General features: G+C 34.3%; 2 long non-coding RNA genes across 2 annotated transcripts; both read right to left on the reverse strand.

Annotated features, from left to right (window-relative positions):
- Positions 1-1,312: 1,312 nt before the first annotated feature.
- Positions 1,313-3,098, reverse strand: LOC133863219 (uncharacterized). Its single transcript, XR_009899375.1, has 3 exons — positions 2,743-3,098; positions 2,490-2,629; positions 1,313-1,602 (listed from the first exon to the last, which is right to left on the reverse strand). It is a non-coding gene; the product is annotated as an uncharacterized LOC133863219 (long non-coding RNA).
- A 14,941-nt stretch (positions 3,099-18,039) lies between these two features.
- Positions 18,040-18,758, reverse strand: LOC133860693 (uncharacterized). Its single transcript, XR_009898918.1, has 2 exons — positions 18,423-18,758; positions 18,040-18,305 (listed from the first exon to the last, which is right to left on the reverse strand). It is a non-coding gene; the product is annotated as an uncharacterized LOC133860693 (long non-coding RNA).

The raw sequence follows: 18,758 nt of genomic DNA on the forward strand, positions 1-18,758 counted from the left end.
CTTTCTAAAGTTAATCATTTGGCTTTTAAAATCATCATTAGATCAAAATTCAATAGTGATCCATCCCAAATTTAATGGTGATTTTAAAAGTTATATCAACTTTGAAATGATAAAAAGAAGATAAAAAAATGGTCTCTAACATTACTCATTGATAATATAATTTTGTACAATATGCAGTTTGGCTATTTATGCGAATATGGTATATGTGAGCTTTACAAATAAAATTTGTTTAAATGTGTAAAATCATAAAAATAGGGTTATAAGAGAAATGCTATGTTATACACTTCTACTGTCCAACCCATCCTACGTGGATTTATTTGTTTGTTTGTTTTTATTTTTTTTTTAAAAAAAACAAAAAAATTAATAAATTAAAGAATAATAACTTAAACAGATACACGTAGGATGTGACGTTGGAGTTTGGACAACAGGAATACATAGGGTGTACAATCTAACATTTCTCTTTTACAAGTATTTTATATATGGGAAGCAATGTAAACTTAATTTTAAGGTAGCATCGATCCTATAAAAACAAAGGTGTTCTCAACTTGGGGCAATAATGCAGCTGACGAAGGATGAAGCATGGATTAAAAATTCTAAAATTATATATAATTAAATAATATAAGAAAATTTAAAATAAAAATAAAAAATGTTATTTGTAATGCATTTATAAAATAAAAGATTTGATATATTAATGGGCAACCATGCAACTTAGCAAGGTTGGAATGAACGGGTGTCGATCTCTTCTTGCTGGTTGATAGAGTATTATGTATTATAAGGTTGAGACATACCATATCATATCTCTGGTGCATCTTATCTAAACGAGACAAGCTTTAGTTGATGGGAGAGAATCTTTAGGAATTTTTTATTTTTTTGTTTAATCTTTAGGATTTAATTAAGATTGGTAAACGACTATAGATTAGGATTTTATAAAATAAGTAGGCTATTCCTAACCAGCAGAAATTTCTATAAACCAGTCTAATAAATTGACATATATTTTTAAAGCATGTGAGAAGCATAATTTCTTATAAATGCTGTTTAAAAATATGTGATTATCACATATTAAAGAATACTTAAACAATTTTTTAGAACGGTTCGTAGCAATTAACTACAAACCAATTTTTAGCTAATTTTTGTCCTATCAGCAATTATTACTTCCAAAATATGAATGAGATATGGTAACTGCTGTGGTGATAACTCATCAGTTGGCTAAAGTAATTAATAACGAAAAACAATAGGCTGCATGTGATATGACAATAATTTTTTTTTTTTTTTTTTTTTTTTTTTTTTTTTGAGCATCTAAGAAATCCTGATCGGGAAAATATGATGTTTAATTTGCATTTAGGATTTTTGAAAACTCTACGAGTGCATTACAATTTTCTGAAGCAAATGCATAAAAACGTTAATCAAAATATTAATCAAAACGAGGAAAAATGTGGAGTACTAGCTAGGGGGCTGCTGGCGGTGGTGGACTTATTGGATTTACATAAACGGGTATACATGATTCACATCTCGGTGGAAGTTCTGCATGAGCGCGCCACCCCCTTACGGGAGCGGGAGGAGGGCTTGGGTTAACTCTTCGTACAACCACCCTCCAATTGTGATCTGAAAAAAATTCACAGAGACAAAATGTCAGCTCGCTAAACCTTATTTTCCTTCTGCCACTGACGTAATATAATCAAAATTGAAAAGAAAAAAAGGGACTGAAACTACATCGTGGTAGCTTGGTTGGTTTGACTTGTAGTTTTTACTACAATATATAAGTAGGATTTGAGGAGAAAAAGGTTTCCTCGCTCTATTTTGACAATGAAAATTAGTTGAAAGATAAAACGAAGCAAGTAATCAATTACATGGAGTTATGTTTGTGATGGATTGGATATTACAGTTGTTGGGAATAAATCCCATCATGCATGGGATTATGGGTTCCACTCAAGCAATATCATTCAAATAAGTTGCCAAATAGATAATAACTATATCTATTAAAATTCCCTTTAATGAGAAATAAAAATCCCAAGATTTATGAGATTGATATCAACGTGAGATACCATCGATCTCTCCAGCTACATTGAACGTAGAGTTCTACAAGGAATTAGCTATTAAAAACCTTTTAAAAGGGAAGTGCATCAGGTAAAGGGATTCAATTCATCTAAAAAAATCCTAGCTCATTGCTCTATTTTCACTCTAAACAATAATGCTAACTTAAAGCATCGGTTGACGCTTTTACTATTTTTCAGGCCGTACCAAAAACTGCATCGATCGTTAACAATACTTATGTGACATGGTATGCGAGTGTAGGCATGGTTTGAACAACCCTAGCAGATAAGGTCAGAACATATATGTCATACGCTTGCCTGAATAGGTAAGATCGATCCTTCTCTGCACTAAAATACTTGCCCTATTGCACTCCCACAGAACATAAATATTGCACGGGATCTTCAAGTAACAATGAGTGGAAAGAAAGATGCACCAACAGTGGAAAAAATAAAACTAACCTGCCTCAGTTAAAACCATTTGCATTAGAAAGATGGTGGCAATCAAGATTGGTAGGATTGAAGCACGGATGAAGAACAGAAGCCCGCCATTCTTTGGTGTCGCATGAAATGCCATTTCTATTTTGTCTTGTCGTGACAAACTAAAGATTTTGAAAGGATAACAATTAGAAAAACAAAAAGATAGAAGAAGAAAAAAAAAAATAACAATCACTCATAGGGAACAAAAATTATGTGATTTAGCACACTTACTTACGTTGATAAACGGAGACCAAATTTGGTGATAAAATATAGAATACAAAAGGCGGTGAAAAACACACAAATTCAAATTCAAATCCAAATCCAAATCCAAATCCGTCAGTAGAACTAAAATCTCCTTCTCTCACAAAGAAAATTTTCTACACAAATTCTCCAAGCAAGGCTATAAAAAAAAAATAGAAAGGCAAAAGCCTGTATTTATGCATGGTGGCGGTATAATGGCTCAAGATTGGCTAACTTTATTGGACCGGAATTCTCTTAAATTTTCAAAGAATTTAGACTGAGAATGAAAAGATGTTCAATCATGTGGGCTGGTACATCCTAACAGTCCAAAAACCTCTAAGGAACACTCCAAAATCCGTACCCCACTCTCATTTCTACCACAGAATTAATCGACGACTTTTATCTAGAGCAAGGAAACACACGAATAAGCTAATTCCACAGAGAAAAGGTTGGTAAATATACCGTGTGTCACTGTGTCGTGTGTAGGGCTATAAATTAATGGCAGAGCAACTTGCAAATAAGTTTAAGCTTGAGATCGGTTCATTATTAAAATAATGGGGCTTAACAAAAATTTAACCTTGTTTATTAAACGAATCTAATTCGCATGAATTCGGCTTGGCTCATATAAATTTGGTTTTATTATTTTTAATTCTGTAATGAGAACATATTAAGTATTTAGAAAGATGAAAATGAATTTTCTATGTAACGTAATAAATATAACTTTAATTATTGTAATTACGAGTCTTGATATAGGTATATGTGTGTTTATATGTATATGAGTATGTATATATATATATATATGTGTGTAAAGTGAATGTATATGGATACTAGCAATAAGATAAGCATGTGAACTTCATATTAGATTGTGTAATATTCGAGCTAGTTTATCTAATTAATCGAATAATAAATTTAACTATAATTAAATAACAAATATTTAGTATGAATTTACAACCGAATAAATTAAATAATCACAATATTTATTTTATATATTGAACGAATAAATTAATTAAGTAGTTCGTGAACAAATTTGAGCTCTTTGAAAAAATAAATGAACATAAATTAATTATCTAATTTGATATTAAATTCAAACTTAACTCGTATTAAAAAATTAAATAAATTAAACTTAAAACATTCAATACCGCGTTAGACAGAAGTCCAGCCGAACCGCGTGGATCACAGCCACACTTTTGCCTTGTTTTAGATGATCAAGAATACAGTCACACGTTTTTGCCTCAAATGTCTCTGCCTTAGACATTTGAAAAGATGAAAGAAAGAGCCAAGGTCTACTTTATCAAATAAAAACAACCACAGCCCATAGTTTCAAACTCTCGTCACAGCTAGTGGACGAGCTACTAGCGGCGGTCTTGGCCTCCTATCTTCGATTTGACAAGAAATTTGTAGAAAGTGAATTTAGAAATTTCTTGAAGTTTAGAAAACAATGATACATGTAATACGGGAAATGGATATTCTATTAAGAAAAATAAATATTAATTTTTATTAGGGATGAAAAATATAAAATAAAAATAGTTTTAATGTTAGAGTATATGATAAAAAGATTCTAACACTTGAAATAGTCATTCCCAATTATTCATCAATTTAAGAAATGATAGAAATTTCCTCCAAATTAGATTGATCAATTCCCTTATGAGCCATGATTTTGGGAATGATTATTCTAAAGTTATTTTATTCTAACTTCTCTCATTCTCAATAAAATCTATTTTTTTTTTTTAATGAAATAATTATTCCACATACCAAACATAACTTAAGATTTGTGGTCTTAGGCCTCTACGGACTACAGTTGATTTTTCAATGTGAAAGTTCTTGAGTCTCCCCAAGGATGACATTAGGAGTGTACATAAGGCCGGATATTAATCGCTTGCATCCGCTATTCTCAACGATTCACTATTCGCACATGCAAATGCGGTTAGCAACAACCACTATCCGCATATGCGGATATAGATAACAATTTTATGGTATGCGAATTGTTATTAACCGGAACAAATAGGTGGTACACTATGTAAATACATTACATTACGTACATATTTGCAATTGATATCTATGAAGATACATATTGTAGATTGATCTATATTAAACCTATAACTTTATACAGTGCAACAAAGCATTCAGAACTATTATATGTTCAAAGTCCAATATTGAAATAATTTCAGAGGTTTGTCTTGACTTTATCCGTGTCAACAAACAATTTGAAATGCATTGACTTTTTCCACTGGGTAGGTGTAAGTCTTTTTCCATCGCGGATTTGTTAAATCACTACTTGTCTTAAAAGCTTAAGCTGATAAGAAGAGATAAATTTAATAATTTAATCAATGCTTTAACACCCCCTCACGTGTAGGCTCAAACTTCATTTTAATAAGTAATGCCTTACACATAAAATAGCTAATTAAAATGGAAGGTAAATGACAAAATCAAGGCTCGAACTTAGAACACTTACTTTAATACTATATTAAATCACCATTTATCCAAAAGCTGAACAGGATTCACAGTCACAATGGACACTATAGCGAGGCTTAAACAATCTTCGGAAAACCTTCCATTATCAACTCTCGCTCTTCAACGAAGTTCTCCACAGCGGTGGATGGGTTGATGTGTTGAGGGGAAGAATATTTTAGAATAGTGTATGGTCAGAATTAAAGACTATTTCGAACTTTGGGAAATTAAATAGTTTATGCTTTTAGAAAATATAAACAGAAAACATTGATTGTCTTATGATTAACCAAAAATATTTTTCAGTTGATTAGGTTTTTCAAACATAAATAAACCCGTCAATACTAAAAACTGTTATACATAACATAAAAGATTATTCAGAAGAATACAATACCTCCTTGTAAGAGCATTTTCAACAACTTCATTCTAAAAAATGTAAAAAAAAAAAAAAAAAAAAAAATCACAAAAAATCACCCACAATAAATACACTATTGGTTTCTTAAACATTGAGAATGCTACAGTTCTACCATATATGTAGAAAACCAAAAGAACTTCCATATCTATTATTTTAATACAAAATTATTATTTTTTCCTCTCTCGTCTCTCATCTTTTTACTTTTTATTGAAAATTGTGTTAAAATTTTGTAAAAAATGTGAAGGTAAGTACAAACTTATATTTGGAAAAAAATAAAATATTTAATTAATATAAGTAAAGATAAGAGAAGCTATTGTAAAGTATATTTTGGATAAAAAAGTAAAAAATAATTTTGTTTTTTAAATTAAAAAAAAAAAAAAAAAAAAAAAAAAAAAAAAAAAACCTGTTGTGAATGCTCTGATCTTTTCCCATTTTATTAGGACAAAAAAACAAAAAAAAAGGTTATCCAGAATTGGTTTATCATAAACACTCCAATTTCTTCCCCTTTTCACTGGAAACTAAAATACACGTGAAGAGGATTTTAAAGACCAATATTATTATATATTGTCCCGTCAATAAGTAGGCTATCAACCCACATTGAGAGGGGAGTTCTCTGCCCGCCCGTGCATAGTAGAGAGCCCACCCAAATGGGCCTCCGGGTGTTCCTGCACAGAAAAGATGGAGCAAAAGAAAAGGAGAAATGTTACACACTCTTACTCTCACTCTCAAGTACGCTTCTTGATACAGTATTTCTCATAACCATTAGATTTTGAACGAATTAAAAAATTTGAATCCAATGGTAGTGAGAAATACCATTAATGTACTTCACGTATGGAGTGACTAGCACAATCTGCTTAGAGCTTATAGTATAGTTGCAACAAGAAACCACCACCAGCATTTGGGTGAAGAGTGTTATAATATTTAATTAAATAATCAAATTTATTTATTTTTATCAACTTAAATTTTTGAAATAAATAATAATTTTACATGGTATAAAACTAGAGATCAGAATACGAACTTCGAATCTTAACCTTACAATTCTCCCCATTTAAATTAAAGGGTTAAATATTCTATTGGTATTGAGTTTTAAGCCATTTTAAATTTAGTACTTGAGTTTTATTTTGTATTCCAAGTGGTACTTGAGTTAGAGGTAAAAATTTAGTTGGTACCTTTGTTAGATTTTTCGTACAAATATTAACGGCCCACCACGTGTCATACTATATAAAAAAATAAATAATAAATTGTTGGGTTTTAGCCCTTGGTGGCCGAACCACTCCCGTAGGCCAAAACCCAACAACTTTTTTTCTTTTCTTTTTTTTTTTCAATTTTTTTTTAATTTTTTTAATTTTAATTAATTTTTAAAGAATTATATATATATATATATATATATATAGTGTCACGTGTCAACCTTAGCAGCTGACACATGGCGGGCCGTTAAAATTTGGATGAAAAATCTAACAGAGGTACCAATTGAGTTTTTACCCCTAACTCAGGTACCACTTGTGATACAAAATAAAATTCAGGTATTAAATTTAAAATGGCTTAAAACTCAGGTACTAATAGAATATTAAATCCTAAATTAAAACACAATCTCTACAAGATTTACATGGATCTTCGTGAAAGCAAAAGAAAATGAAAAGAGAACTGCTACGCTATACACTAATATCCCAGTGTTGTCCAACCATTCCTCCGTGTACAGTAGTTAATTATTATTTTATTTGTCAAAACTAACAAACAAACAAAAATGTTAAAAGATGGGTCTTCCGAGTTTGAACAAACATCTCTCTCTCTCTCTCTCTCTCTCTCGTGTCTTCAGTGTAAAACTCCGGTCCTATATTGGGTAAATGAATAGCCTATATAGAGTGGGTAGTTTATACAAATAGTCATGAGTGCTAAGTCCCATATTACATAGTTACTAGGTGAAATTGAGCATTATAACGAATTCTATGAAAGCTCCAAATTGACTAGTCATTTTGAGGTAATAGTGTAGATGTGGCTAACACTTTTCCTTGAGTTGTTACAAATGGTATCAGAACTACTTAATAATGCCAGGCCACGTAGTATTGAGGCGTTGTATGACGTGGCCCTGACGAGGACGTTAGGGGTTTAAGTAGGGAAATTTGTAACACCCTAGTCCCATATTGGGTAGATGAGTAGCCCACATAGAGTGGATGATTTACAAAGATAGTTATGAGTGATAAGTCTCATATTGCCTAGTTACTAGGTAAAATTGGGCTTTATAAGAGATTCTAGGAAAGCTTCAAATTGACTAATTCTTTTGGGATAATAACGCAGATGTAGATAGTGTTTTTCCCTGGATCGTTACAAATGGTATCAGAGCCACCTAGTAACGCTAGGCCTAGGCCATGTAGTATTGGAGCGCTGTATAACGTGACCTTGATGAGGACATCAAGGGTTTAGGTGAACGAGTTTATAACACCCCAGTCTTATATTGGGTAGATAAGTAGTCCACATAGAGTTGATAATTTATAAAGATAGTCATGAATGCTAAATCCCATATTACCTAGTTATTAGGTGAAACTAGATTTTATAAGGAATTCTAAAAAAGCTTCAAATTGACTAATCTTTTTGGAGTAATAGAACAGATATGACTAACGATTTTTCTTAGGTTGTTATACTCAGGAAACTCTCTCTCTCAACATAATGGTGTAAAGGATTACGATGTGAAGGAGTTTATAACATCCTAGTCTCATATTGGGTAGATAAGTAGTCTACATAGAGTTGATAGTTTATAAAAATAGTTATGAATATTAAGTCCCATATTGCCTAGTTACCAGGTGAAATTGAGTTTTATAAAGAATTTTAAAAAAATTTCAAATTGACTAATTTTTTTGGAGTAATAGCACAGATATGACTAATGATTTTCTCTGAATCGTTATACTCAGGAAACTTTCTCTCTCAACATAATGGTGTAAAGGATTACGATGTGTATATATTGGTATGACAGATAAATTATAACAGCCTAAGCATCTATTTGAGTCCCTTCACAACCAGAAGAGTCATTGCTTATGTTTGCTAAAACATCTTGGCATCAGTAATTGACGCCAAATTCAAGATAAAAGAGAAATTTGTACTATTTTGAATCATTCTATGGATGTTTCATCTCAAGAAAAGGCATCTAGAACACTAAAACAATTGCAAGTTAATCCGTATCTCTTCCTTCTCAAACATAAAGTTTAACCCAAGACCCAGCAGACAACTTGATCCTACAACATTCTGTGGGAAACATGCTAGCTGTCAGGCGCCACAAAGCAAAAGGCAAAAGCACCGGGTATTTCATATTATATCATTGAATATTACAAGAACCATTGGCATAAGCTTTTTATGAGATTTGAGATTATTGCTCCGTTTGTTTTGGTGTAAAATAATTTCGATATTTTACGGTGTTCATTTTTAGTTTGACCGTAAAAACTTCTTTAATTTTCAAAAAACAATTTACAATTTTAAAACCGTAAATCATTTTTTAAAATTAAATTCTTCGTTTTTATATGCACGTTTGATATTCGATTGTCAGAATTTAACAATTGTCGATTGTCGAAATCCAATTGGCGTCGGAGTCCGACAACATCCGGTCGCCGGTATCTTGCAAGTGCCGGAATCCGGTCACCAGCGCCAGATGCCGGCCACTGATCAGGCCGAATCTGGCCAAAACGGCCGGATCCAGCCGGATATGACCAGATCTTGCCATTGATCGGGGCGGATCCGAAAGATTCCGGCCGGATCTGACCAAAATCAAAATTATTTTCCGATAGAAAATCATTTTAAGTCAAAACAAACAGAGCATAACAGTGCTTTCATTTCCCGGCGAGAGAGATTATTTCAAAAGACTATCTTCTTCACTTTTGAAAAGGCAAATTTTCTGAATTGAAGAGGCAGATCTTCTTCAGAAAATCAATAGACAGCTTTTGATTAGCACCTCATCAGACGAATGACAATCCAGTCTCTCCGGCCTTTTACTCCTTTCACTTCTTTCTCTTATCTTTCTCAACTACAGTCTACACAGTATCACTCACGCACACACAGCGTCCAATTAACACAGATTAATACACAACCGGCGGTTAATATCTGATCTGATGTCTGTAACAATTATTGGATTTTAAACAGTATTTTAAGTTTTGAAATATTTCATGATTTAAACAAAAAACTTCTTGATTATCTCAAAAAAAAATAAAAATAAAATGATAAACACAACAATCAGCCACGGGTAAAATGGAAACTTGAAACAGCGAAAACATATACTTACTAGAACGGACCGATCGACCAAAGTAGGAAAGCAAGCGAAAGGGAGATATAAACAGGAAATCAATGGAATGGGAGGGCTAGGAAAGAATACTTGTAGCAACAGCTATCTTTTCCTGTCCTCCCACTCCGAAGAATTTCCGTAGCTCACTTTCTCTTTCGCTCTTCCTCCACCTCTCTCCAGCCTCATCCAAACAAAGCTGAATGAGAGTATTATTATGAGAGGATAAACGGGTGGAACGGGGGTAGGTGGAAAGTGAGTCACCGTAATGAGACGGAAAAGCTAACGCGTACCAACTACGCTACTTTTTTTCTTTTTTATTTTTTCTGAGCCCGCAGCGTTCAGATTTCACGTGACCTGCTTTTTATTTTTTATTTTCTCTGTCTGAGCATTCACGTGATCTAGGTGAGCAATGTACGACAGTAATTGATATGGCCAAAGTAACTTACTCGTACCAGTGGACCACCAAATCGATTTGATTCGATTCGATCCGATCTGATTGGGAAAGGTCAAATGTGGTCCAGGTCAATAATTTTAAAATAAATAATCTCAAATTTAATGATTAAATTTTTTTTAAAATATAAATAAATACGATACCTATTAAAATCATTAATATCAATTATTAAAAATAATGATTAGTAATAATAATATATGACAATATCTCAGTTATACTTATCAAAAAAAAAATATATGACAATATCTCAATTATAGAATTTTAAATTTCTTTTTTTTTTTTTTGAAAAAAGAAACATATCCCATCTTGAACCGTCTAGCCACACGGCACACACCAAACCTGGATAGACTAGCCAAACATGTCCGATCTTTCACACATTTTTTTTTTTTTTTGGGGGGGTGTTTTTTGTAAGTTCTTTACTCGGATTTAAATACACAAAATTAGTGGTTAGAATTTGGGTTACGGGAGGTCGATTCGATTAGATCTGTTATTAAACAGGTAAATTTAAAAACCATATTAATGTAATAACAAAGAGTCATAAACTGTGCATCTTTCAAATAGTAAACTAGTGCAAAACGCTTAATATCTTTGAGGCCTATATTGGCCCGGCAATTATGGGACCAATCATTATTGAATTTTGGGACCGATCATTATTGCTGATCCAGTCTTAGACTTTATTTTTTAGAAAATAGATATGAGAGGAGGAGGAGCCATCCTCTTCTCTCTTTCCTTTTTTACTCTCCACTCCTACACTTCCCTTTCCATTATGGTTTTTTCTTTTGTTAATTTATATGTGTTCTACAATCATATCGGCAATTTTGGTATCTTTGCTATGCATCCATCTATCTACCTTATTGTTGTGCCGTTCATCTCCTCCCTGATCGCTGCTACTGTTTGCTAGTTGTATTTTTTTTCTTTAAATAAGAGTTTTCTTCTCTTTAGATTTGCTCTTGTGGGCCATCTATAAGATTATAATTAGTTAGGTGTGAGGGGTTATCTCTCACGATCGATTTAAATAAAATTTTAGAATATTTGGTCACCATTTTCTTAGATCTAGTCTGCTCAGAGTAGATCAGCTCTTTAACTATTTTTGTATATGGGTTAACGAAAGATAAAAGTCATAAACAACACTTTATTGTAAGAATTTTGATTATATTTATGACTATGTAACCTCAATGATTCAACACATGATTCATTTTATTATATGAATCATTGTATAACTATCTATGCCATTTCAAAAAAACACCAAGATCACACTAAAAAATGCTTTAGCATTTCTTGGGTCCTTGACTCCTTGTAAACCATGAGAAGCGTACAATTTTCAAATAAGGCGAAGCACCAAGAAAACTGAACCTGAAAAGCGTACAATTTTCAAATTGGTCAAAACATCTTAAAAATAAGCAACTTGTAGATCGCTTCAAGAATTATATCACCCTATTAAGAAGTGCTAAAAGAACATTTGCCGCACAAGCTATGTCCAATCCAGTGCAAACTCGAGCATATATATGCAATATTAAGCTCCCAACGTCGACATTAACATACGAATGCTCTTTACAGGTTCCTTGATAAGAGAATGTTGTATTGGAAAACCACCAACAGTAGCGGGATGTATAACAGAAAAGCTTGATTGTAGCTTCTGCTTTTCTGGATGGCAGAAACCCAATCCCACAACACTATGGAAGAAGGATGGCTCCTAGCTCATGGCTCATGGCTGGCTTGGCCTGAATCATCCAGGCCGGCAATCATGCTGGAGACTATTTTGGGAAAGGAGATATCGCCAATGAAAACAAAGAAAGAAAAACATGAAACTGGAGTAGAACAATAACAACAATTTGACGGTTTGGCCATATATTAAAAAAATAGAACAAATCAAGTGCACAGCCACGGAAGGCTAAACATGTTACACCTTATTCAAAATATATCTTAAAACCTAAGAAATATAAAAGTTTATGAGCCATTCTCACTCTCAAAAGACACTTTGAGAGAGGAGAGGACACCACAACCTTATAAATACCCCAAGTCAAGTGTACCTTAGCGATGTGGGGTGTGTTAAGTGTCTCACTTTTCTAAAGCGTCTTCTGAGAGTGAAAATGAGCCCGTAAACTTTTACAATAAACTCGAAATTAGCCCAGTATCACGCACAACAATCTTCGAGGATATGGCATGGAATAATGCAAGGAAAAGGGATAGGGAGGAAACTGTAGGGAATCACGAGAATAAGCGGTGTTGGGAAGAAATTAATACTCCTAAAATGGGTTATTCTTCCCAAACTGCTTATTCTCAAAACTCCCTGCAACACTATTTCCCTTTCCATTTCCTCAAGGAAGTAGAGAAATGCCATGGATCAAAGCAGGAAAAGGGATAGGGATCGATGAACTGTAGGGAATCACAAGAATAAGCTAGTGGTGTTGGGAAGAAATAATCCTCAAATGGGTCATTCTTCTCAAACTACTTAATCTCAAAACTCCCTTCAACACTCTCTCCCTTTCCATTTCCCAAAGAAAAAAGAGATAAGGAATGGCAGAAAATCACCAGACTATGGGTTTTTAAGGTATATTTTGGGATTGAGAAATGCTACCTGCACACTGTAAATTTATAGGTGAGTAGGTGGTGTAATATGGATAACAAATAGGTGGAGATGTCTTGGCAATGGAAAATCTGAATTTTCAAAGACTCCGGTCAAAGTCAAAGATATAGCTGCGTCATAGGGATACGGTACTGGGAGGGGTTCTCTTGTTATAAATCTTGCTTTTGCTGAGATATATTAGCCATATATTTACACAATCTGCATCTCAACCTTTCACGCAAATCAAATATGTTAATTAACCTGGATCGATCAAAACCTGTACAATGAATCAATTTGACCTTATATTAGCAACTAAGTAGCCAATTAAAAAGATAATTGAGAAAGCTATAAAAATACCATTCAATTATGTGCCAGGAAACCTTGCTTCATAGCACATATATTATGTGTCAGAAAAGGTTTTAAGGCACATATAATATGTGCTAGAAAACCAAATTTTCTAGCACATAATTTATGTGTTAGGAAAATCTTTTGTCACTTAAGTTATGTGACAGGAACAAAGTTTTTGTGTTGCGACGTTAGTCTTAGGTGAATAATTAAAGGTCAAGAAACAAGAGTAGTTTCTTGACTTTTAATACCTAATTCCTGACACATAATAAATGTCAAGAAATGCTTTTTTTTTAACGATTAAATCCCATGTGAGATTGTTAACATCAAGCCAAATTGGTCCAAGTCCCCCCTAACTCTCTTTAAAACCGGGTCGAGTTCTAACATATGCGATATTAGGTTGGATATGACAAAAATTTAACAGAGTTGAAACACAACCTAAACAACTTGACACTTTTCAATTAAATCCTTATATCTTCTTAATTACTTATTTGTTGGAGTAAAATCCTCTTACTTCAAGTAAAATGCAGAATAATCATTTTATTATAAGATTAAATTTGTCATATAATTAATATCTTATCACATTATTTAATTTAGTACCTCATATTGATAAATGCAACATACCAAAATTTTGAACTTAAAATAGAATCCAGACATAATTTATATCGTCTTTGGAATATTTCAGATTTAGTGTTCAAATATACAAAGTCATCGATCTCAACTTTAATGTGACCAGTTGTAGCCTTATAACAGTAACGCATGGAAGGAAGTAGCTGAGATATGTTTCTAGTGTCTAAAATATTTTTTTAAATGTTCGTTAATTTCATTACGTGGCAAAGTATAGTAGTACTAGCCCCGTTTGGCAAACCCATTTCATTCCCTTCTCTTATTTTCATTTTTCTAAAAAAATATCAACTTCAAAATATTTCAACTTTTTTTTTACTTTTTATATCACATCAACAGTTTTTTATTACTATTTAAATAATAAAAAAACCCACTACAATACAATTTTTTTTTTTTTACTTTTCTATATAAATTATTTCTATTTTATATTACATCAATCACTTCTTACTACTGCTTAAAAAAAAAAAATTTACTTTAAATATAGGGGAATGGGTTTTTTAAACGGAGAACTGTGTCTAAGTCAAACACAAGGTATGATTGCTCGGAAGGGAGGTCTCATGCTTGGGCTTGAGAGCTTCGTCGGCCCTGTCACAGCCCCACCAGCCTAATTTTAGTGTAGGAGATGAAGAAATTCATAATGGTAAAAAATAAATTAAAAGGAAATAAGGAAAATAAAAGCAAAAGATTTACGGGTCGTTCGACGTTAGACACATACATTCACGACAAGAAAAAAGTCCAATAGGTCTACATTTTCATTCTTATTGCTTAATATGACCGTGTACAATAAGCTTACAAATGATTTGAATTGATTCAAATTAAATCCATTCATTTGAGTAATTCAATCTTGATAAATTCTTAAATTTAGGATAATCTAATTCAGAATTTTTATCATATACTTTAACAAAAGATTTGTCATGCTTGTGTGGGTGGATCCCGATCCATGAAATACTTTTTTTTTTTTTTTTTTTTTTTTTTTTTTTTTTTTTTTTTTTTAACATGTTCTCACAAAGAGGGGGAGGGAGGATTCGAACTACTAACCTCCGCTTTAAGATGCGTAATTTCCAGCCGATTGAGCTACCCTTGGGGACCCGATCCATGAAATACTTGCTTGCAAATGTTGTGTTATCCTTTCTTAATTAATGAAAAGCATCAGAATTAAAAACTCTCGAAATTGCCAGCCCCTGGCTTGTTTGGTAAGTAATTGTGTTATAGGATATTTGTTTGAATAGTAATAAAAAGTGATTGATGTAATATAAAATTTGAAAATGTTTTATAGAAAGGTGAAAAAGTTTTATTTTGTAGTGATTTTTTTTTTATTTGAATAATAAAAAAAAATTATTGATGTGATATAAAAAATAGGGATAATTGCACCGGAGGTCCCTGTGGTATACCATAATTATTTTTCACTCCCTATGGTTTAAAAAGTTCACTGGAGGTCCTCGTGATATGCAATAATTACAAATCGATCCCTGGCGTCAAATTCTGTTAAAATTTTTAACAGATTCCGTCAAATGCCACGTCAGCGCCACGTGTCGCCAATAAGATGGCGACACGTGTCTATCGTAATAAAAAATATAAATTTATTAAAAAATAAATAAAAATACTTATTTTTTTATAAAAAAAATTCAAAAAAAAAAACAAAAAAAAAAAAAAGCTGAAGGGGTGGCCTAGCCACCCCTTTGGGGGTGGCCTGGCCGCCCCCAGCCACTGGGGGTGGCCGCGCGCCACCCCCAGTGGCTGCAGGGGGTGGCGCGCGGCCACCCCCAGTGGCCGGGGGTGGCGCGCGGCCACCCCCAAGGCCCAGGGGGTGGCCTTCGGGCCACCCCTAGATCTACTAAGGGTGGCCCGATGGCCACCCCCGGCCACTGGGGGTGGCCGCGCGCCACCCCAGGTGGCCTCTGGGGGTGGTGCGCGGCCACCCCCAGTGGCCGGGGGTGGCCATCGGGCCACCCTTAGAAGATCTAGGGGTGGCCGCGCGCCACCCCCGGCCACTGGGGGTGGCCGCGCGCCACCGCCGGCGGCCTCTGGGGGTGGCGCGCGGCCACCCCCATGGGCTGTTGGTGGCCTGGCCACCCCTTTTGGGGGTGGCCAGGCCACCCCTTTCCCATTTTTGTTTTTTTGTTTTTTTTTTGTTTTTTGTTTTTTTTTTAAAAAAAAATAAGTATTTTTTATTTATTTTTTAATAAATTTATATTATTTTATTAAAATTAGACATGTCAGCGCCACGTGTCACCAATAAGATGGCGACACGTGGCGCTGACGTGGCATTTGACGGAATCTGTTAAAAATTTTAACAGAATTTGACGCCAGGGATCGATTTGTAATTATTGCATATCACGAGGACCTCCAGTGAACTTTTTAAACCATAGGGAGTGAAAAATAATTATGGTATACCACAGGGACCTCCGGTGCAATTATCCCTAAAAAATATAAAAAAAATTTGAATGTTTTTTATTGATATTTTTGAAAGAAGTGAAAACAAATAGAGGGAGAACGAAAATAGTTTGCCAAACTAGCCATTCTTTGATATTTCCTTACCATATGACTGTTTTCTTCTACTGTAATAACTCCACAACTATAGTCACTCTTCTACAAAATTTTCGGAGCAACCTAGAACCCATCCTTGCAATCAAACCTCTTAAATCATTTACAATGGCCACTTCATAATTTCTATAAATTTAACTATCAAAATCTATTTTAAGAGTTTTAGGTGGTCATTTTTTTAAACCATCAAACAATACTTTCTAAATGTTTATCTACTTTAAAAAATAAATACTATTTTTTAATCATTCATAATAATATTGTCGCATGGAACAATTTTTATTTATTAGAAAAAGAGAGTATTGGATCAGTTTGCAAAAAATATTATTTAAAAATTATAACATTGTCTTTTTGGCTCTTTAAATCTAAAGAGAAAATTTGAGAAATGTTAAATTTAGCATTTGCTAAAGAGTGTTATTTAAGCATTTTTGTTAAAAATATAGAGAAAAACTAAATATAAAGAGCCTATTATGTTGGTGCTTTCTTACGATTTACAATTTAAACATGATGAAATAGTTCGATCGAGGGCCGAAATTTCCTCAATTCTCAATGAGCTCTCCAAATCTCACTTTTAGCCAAATTTGGGACACTTTCCACAAAAACCTCCCCCTGTCAAACTCTATTCTTCCCCTTCCCCATTATAGCTCTTGCTAGACGCCTCTCCATACATGGAGATCACAAAACCATTCTCTCCATTCAGAGAATTTTTTTATGTCCTCTTTTTCTCCCGCTCACCATCCGTATTCCTCCCTACACAAGAAACAGAGGTCTCTCTTTCTTTCGAAGTCTCATGTCTCACTCTCACTCTTTCGTCTTTCCTAACGAAGGAGACTCAAAGATCAGAAGAAGTTGGGTTTTGCGTCTAGACGATTTATTGGGAAGAAATCTGATTCTACTTCACTTATTTTGATGAGTTTTGATTGAGAGAAATCTGATTTATGTGATTTCGGTCAAGAAATCTGAGAAATCTGGGATTTCCGTAAACCCCTGTTCTTTTGATTATGTTAAAGCATTTTTTGGTTGTGTAGGCTAGAAATGGAGGGCTGCTACACTCACACCCAAATCCCCACAACCCCTGATGTGGCATTCCACATCAGATTTTTTTTTTTTTTCGTTTTCTTTTTCTTCTCCGCCTCCTCCCTCCATCTTCCCTCTCCCTCCCACCTCCGGCCACCCATTCTGGCCCTTCCCCGGCCGATCCGGCCTGGGAAGGGCCGGATCCCGGCCAGTCGGCCATGATCGGGCCGTTCTGGCCGGGAAAGGGCCAGATCCCCGGCCGTTCTGGCCGGGAAACGACCAGATCCCGGCCGGCACTCTCCGGCTCCGGCTCTCTCCGTCTCCGTCTCCGCTTTCATTTGCCGATCGGAAGAGGGGAGAAGAAGAGCTAGAGAGAAGAACGAGAGAGAGAGAGAGAGAGAGATAGTTTTCATTTCAAAAAAGAAACAAAAAAAATCTGATGCGGAAATTCCACGTCAGGTTGTATAAAAATGGTAGTAAGAGTTTGGGCGAGTATAGCATTTTCCAAGTTGAGGATACTCTTTTAACATGTTTTATTGCCAACTACACTAAATTCTAACAAAAAATAGTCAGAAAAAGAAGATCAAGTTCTTCTCAAAGAGAATGAAGCTCCAGAGTCCATAGTTAAAGACAGAAAAGGGTGATCCAGTTCTTCACAAAATGATATTACCAAATTTTTAGGTGCACACTTTTTTGACGGTGAAAATCGCTGTCGGATCCAAATAATGGACTGTTATTTTTACACCAGTACACTAACAGATCTTCAAAAACTTCAAATAAACAACAGAAATTATACATTTCGGAAATGAAATGGATGAATCATTACTTTTGCACCCTTCCTCTGATCACAGACGAATAACCTATTTGTGGAACCCGCAGATAACATCCGGCTGCGAGAAGGTGTTATATAAACATACATCTAAAAATCTTTGAAGCTGTTAATCAGTAATCAGGCAGATGAGTAATGGAAATTACAAAAGGGAGAGTTAACGCTCGCATATACTTACCAGATCGGAGCAATCAACCAAAAGTAGACGGAGGAATAACAGGAAACCAATGGAATGGGTGGACTAGGAAAGAATGTTTCTGCCGACAGAGTTATTCTTTCCTGTCCGCCCACTCCGAAGAAATCCCATTAGCTCATTTCCCCTTTCGCTCTTACTGCTTCAATCGTTCTCCTCCTTCATCCCTAATATATTACATATATGGGCGGTGTGGGAAAGAGGTCTCTCTCTCTCTCTCTCACGGGATAGATAAGGGTAGGTGGAAATTGACTCACGGTTTACTTTTGGTCAGAGTACTGTCGATCCCATTCCACACGCATATGATAATTTTTCTTTTAC

The sequence above is a fragment of the Alnus glutinosa genome, chromosome 1 (genome assembly GCF_958979055.1).
Source record: "Alnus glutinosa chromosome 1, dhAlnGlut1.1, whole genome shotgun sequence".
Taxonomy (NCBI): Eukaryota; Viridiplantae; Streptophyta; class Magnoliopsida; order Fagales; family Betulaceae; genus Alnus; species Alnus glutinosa.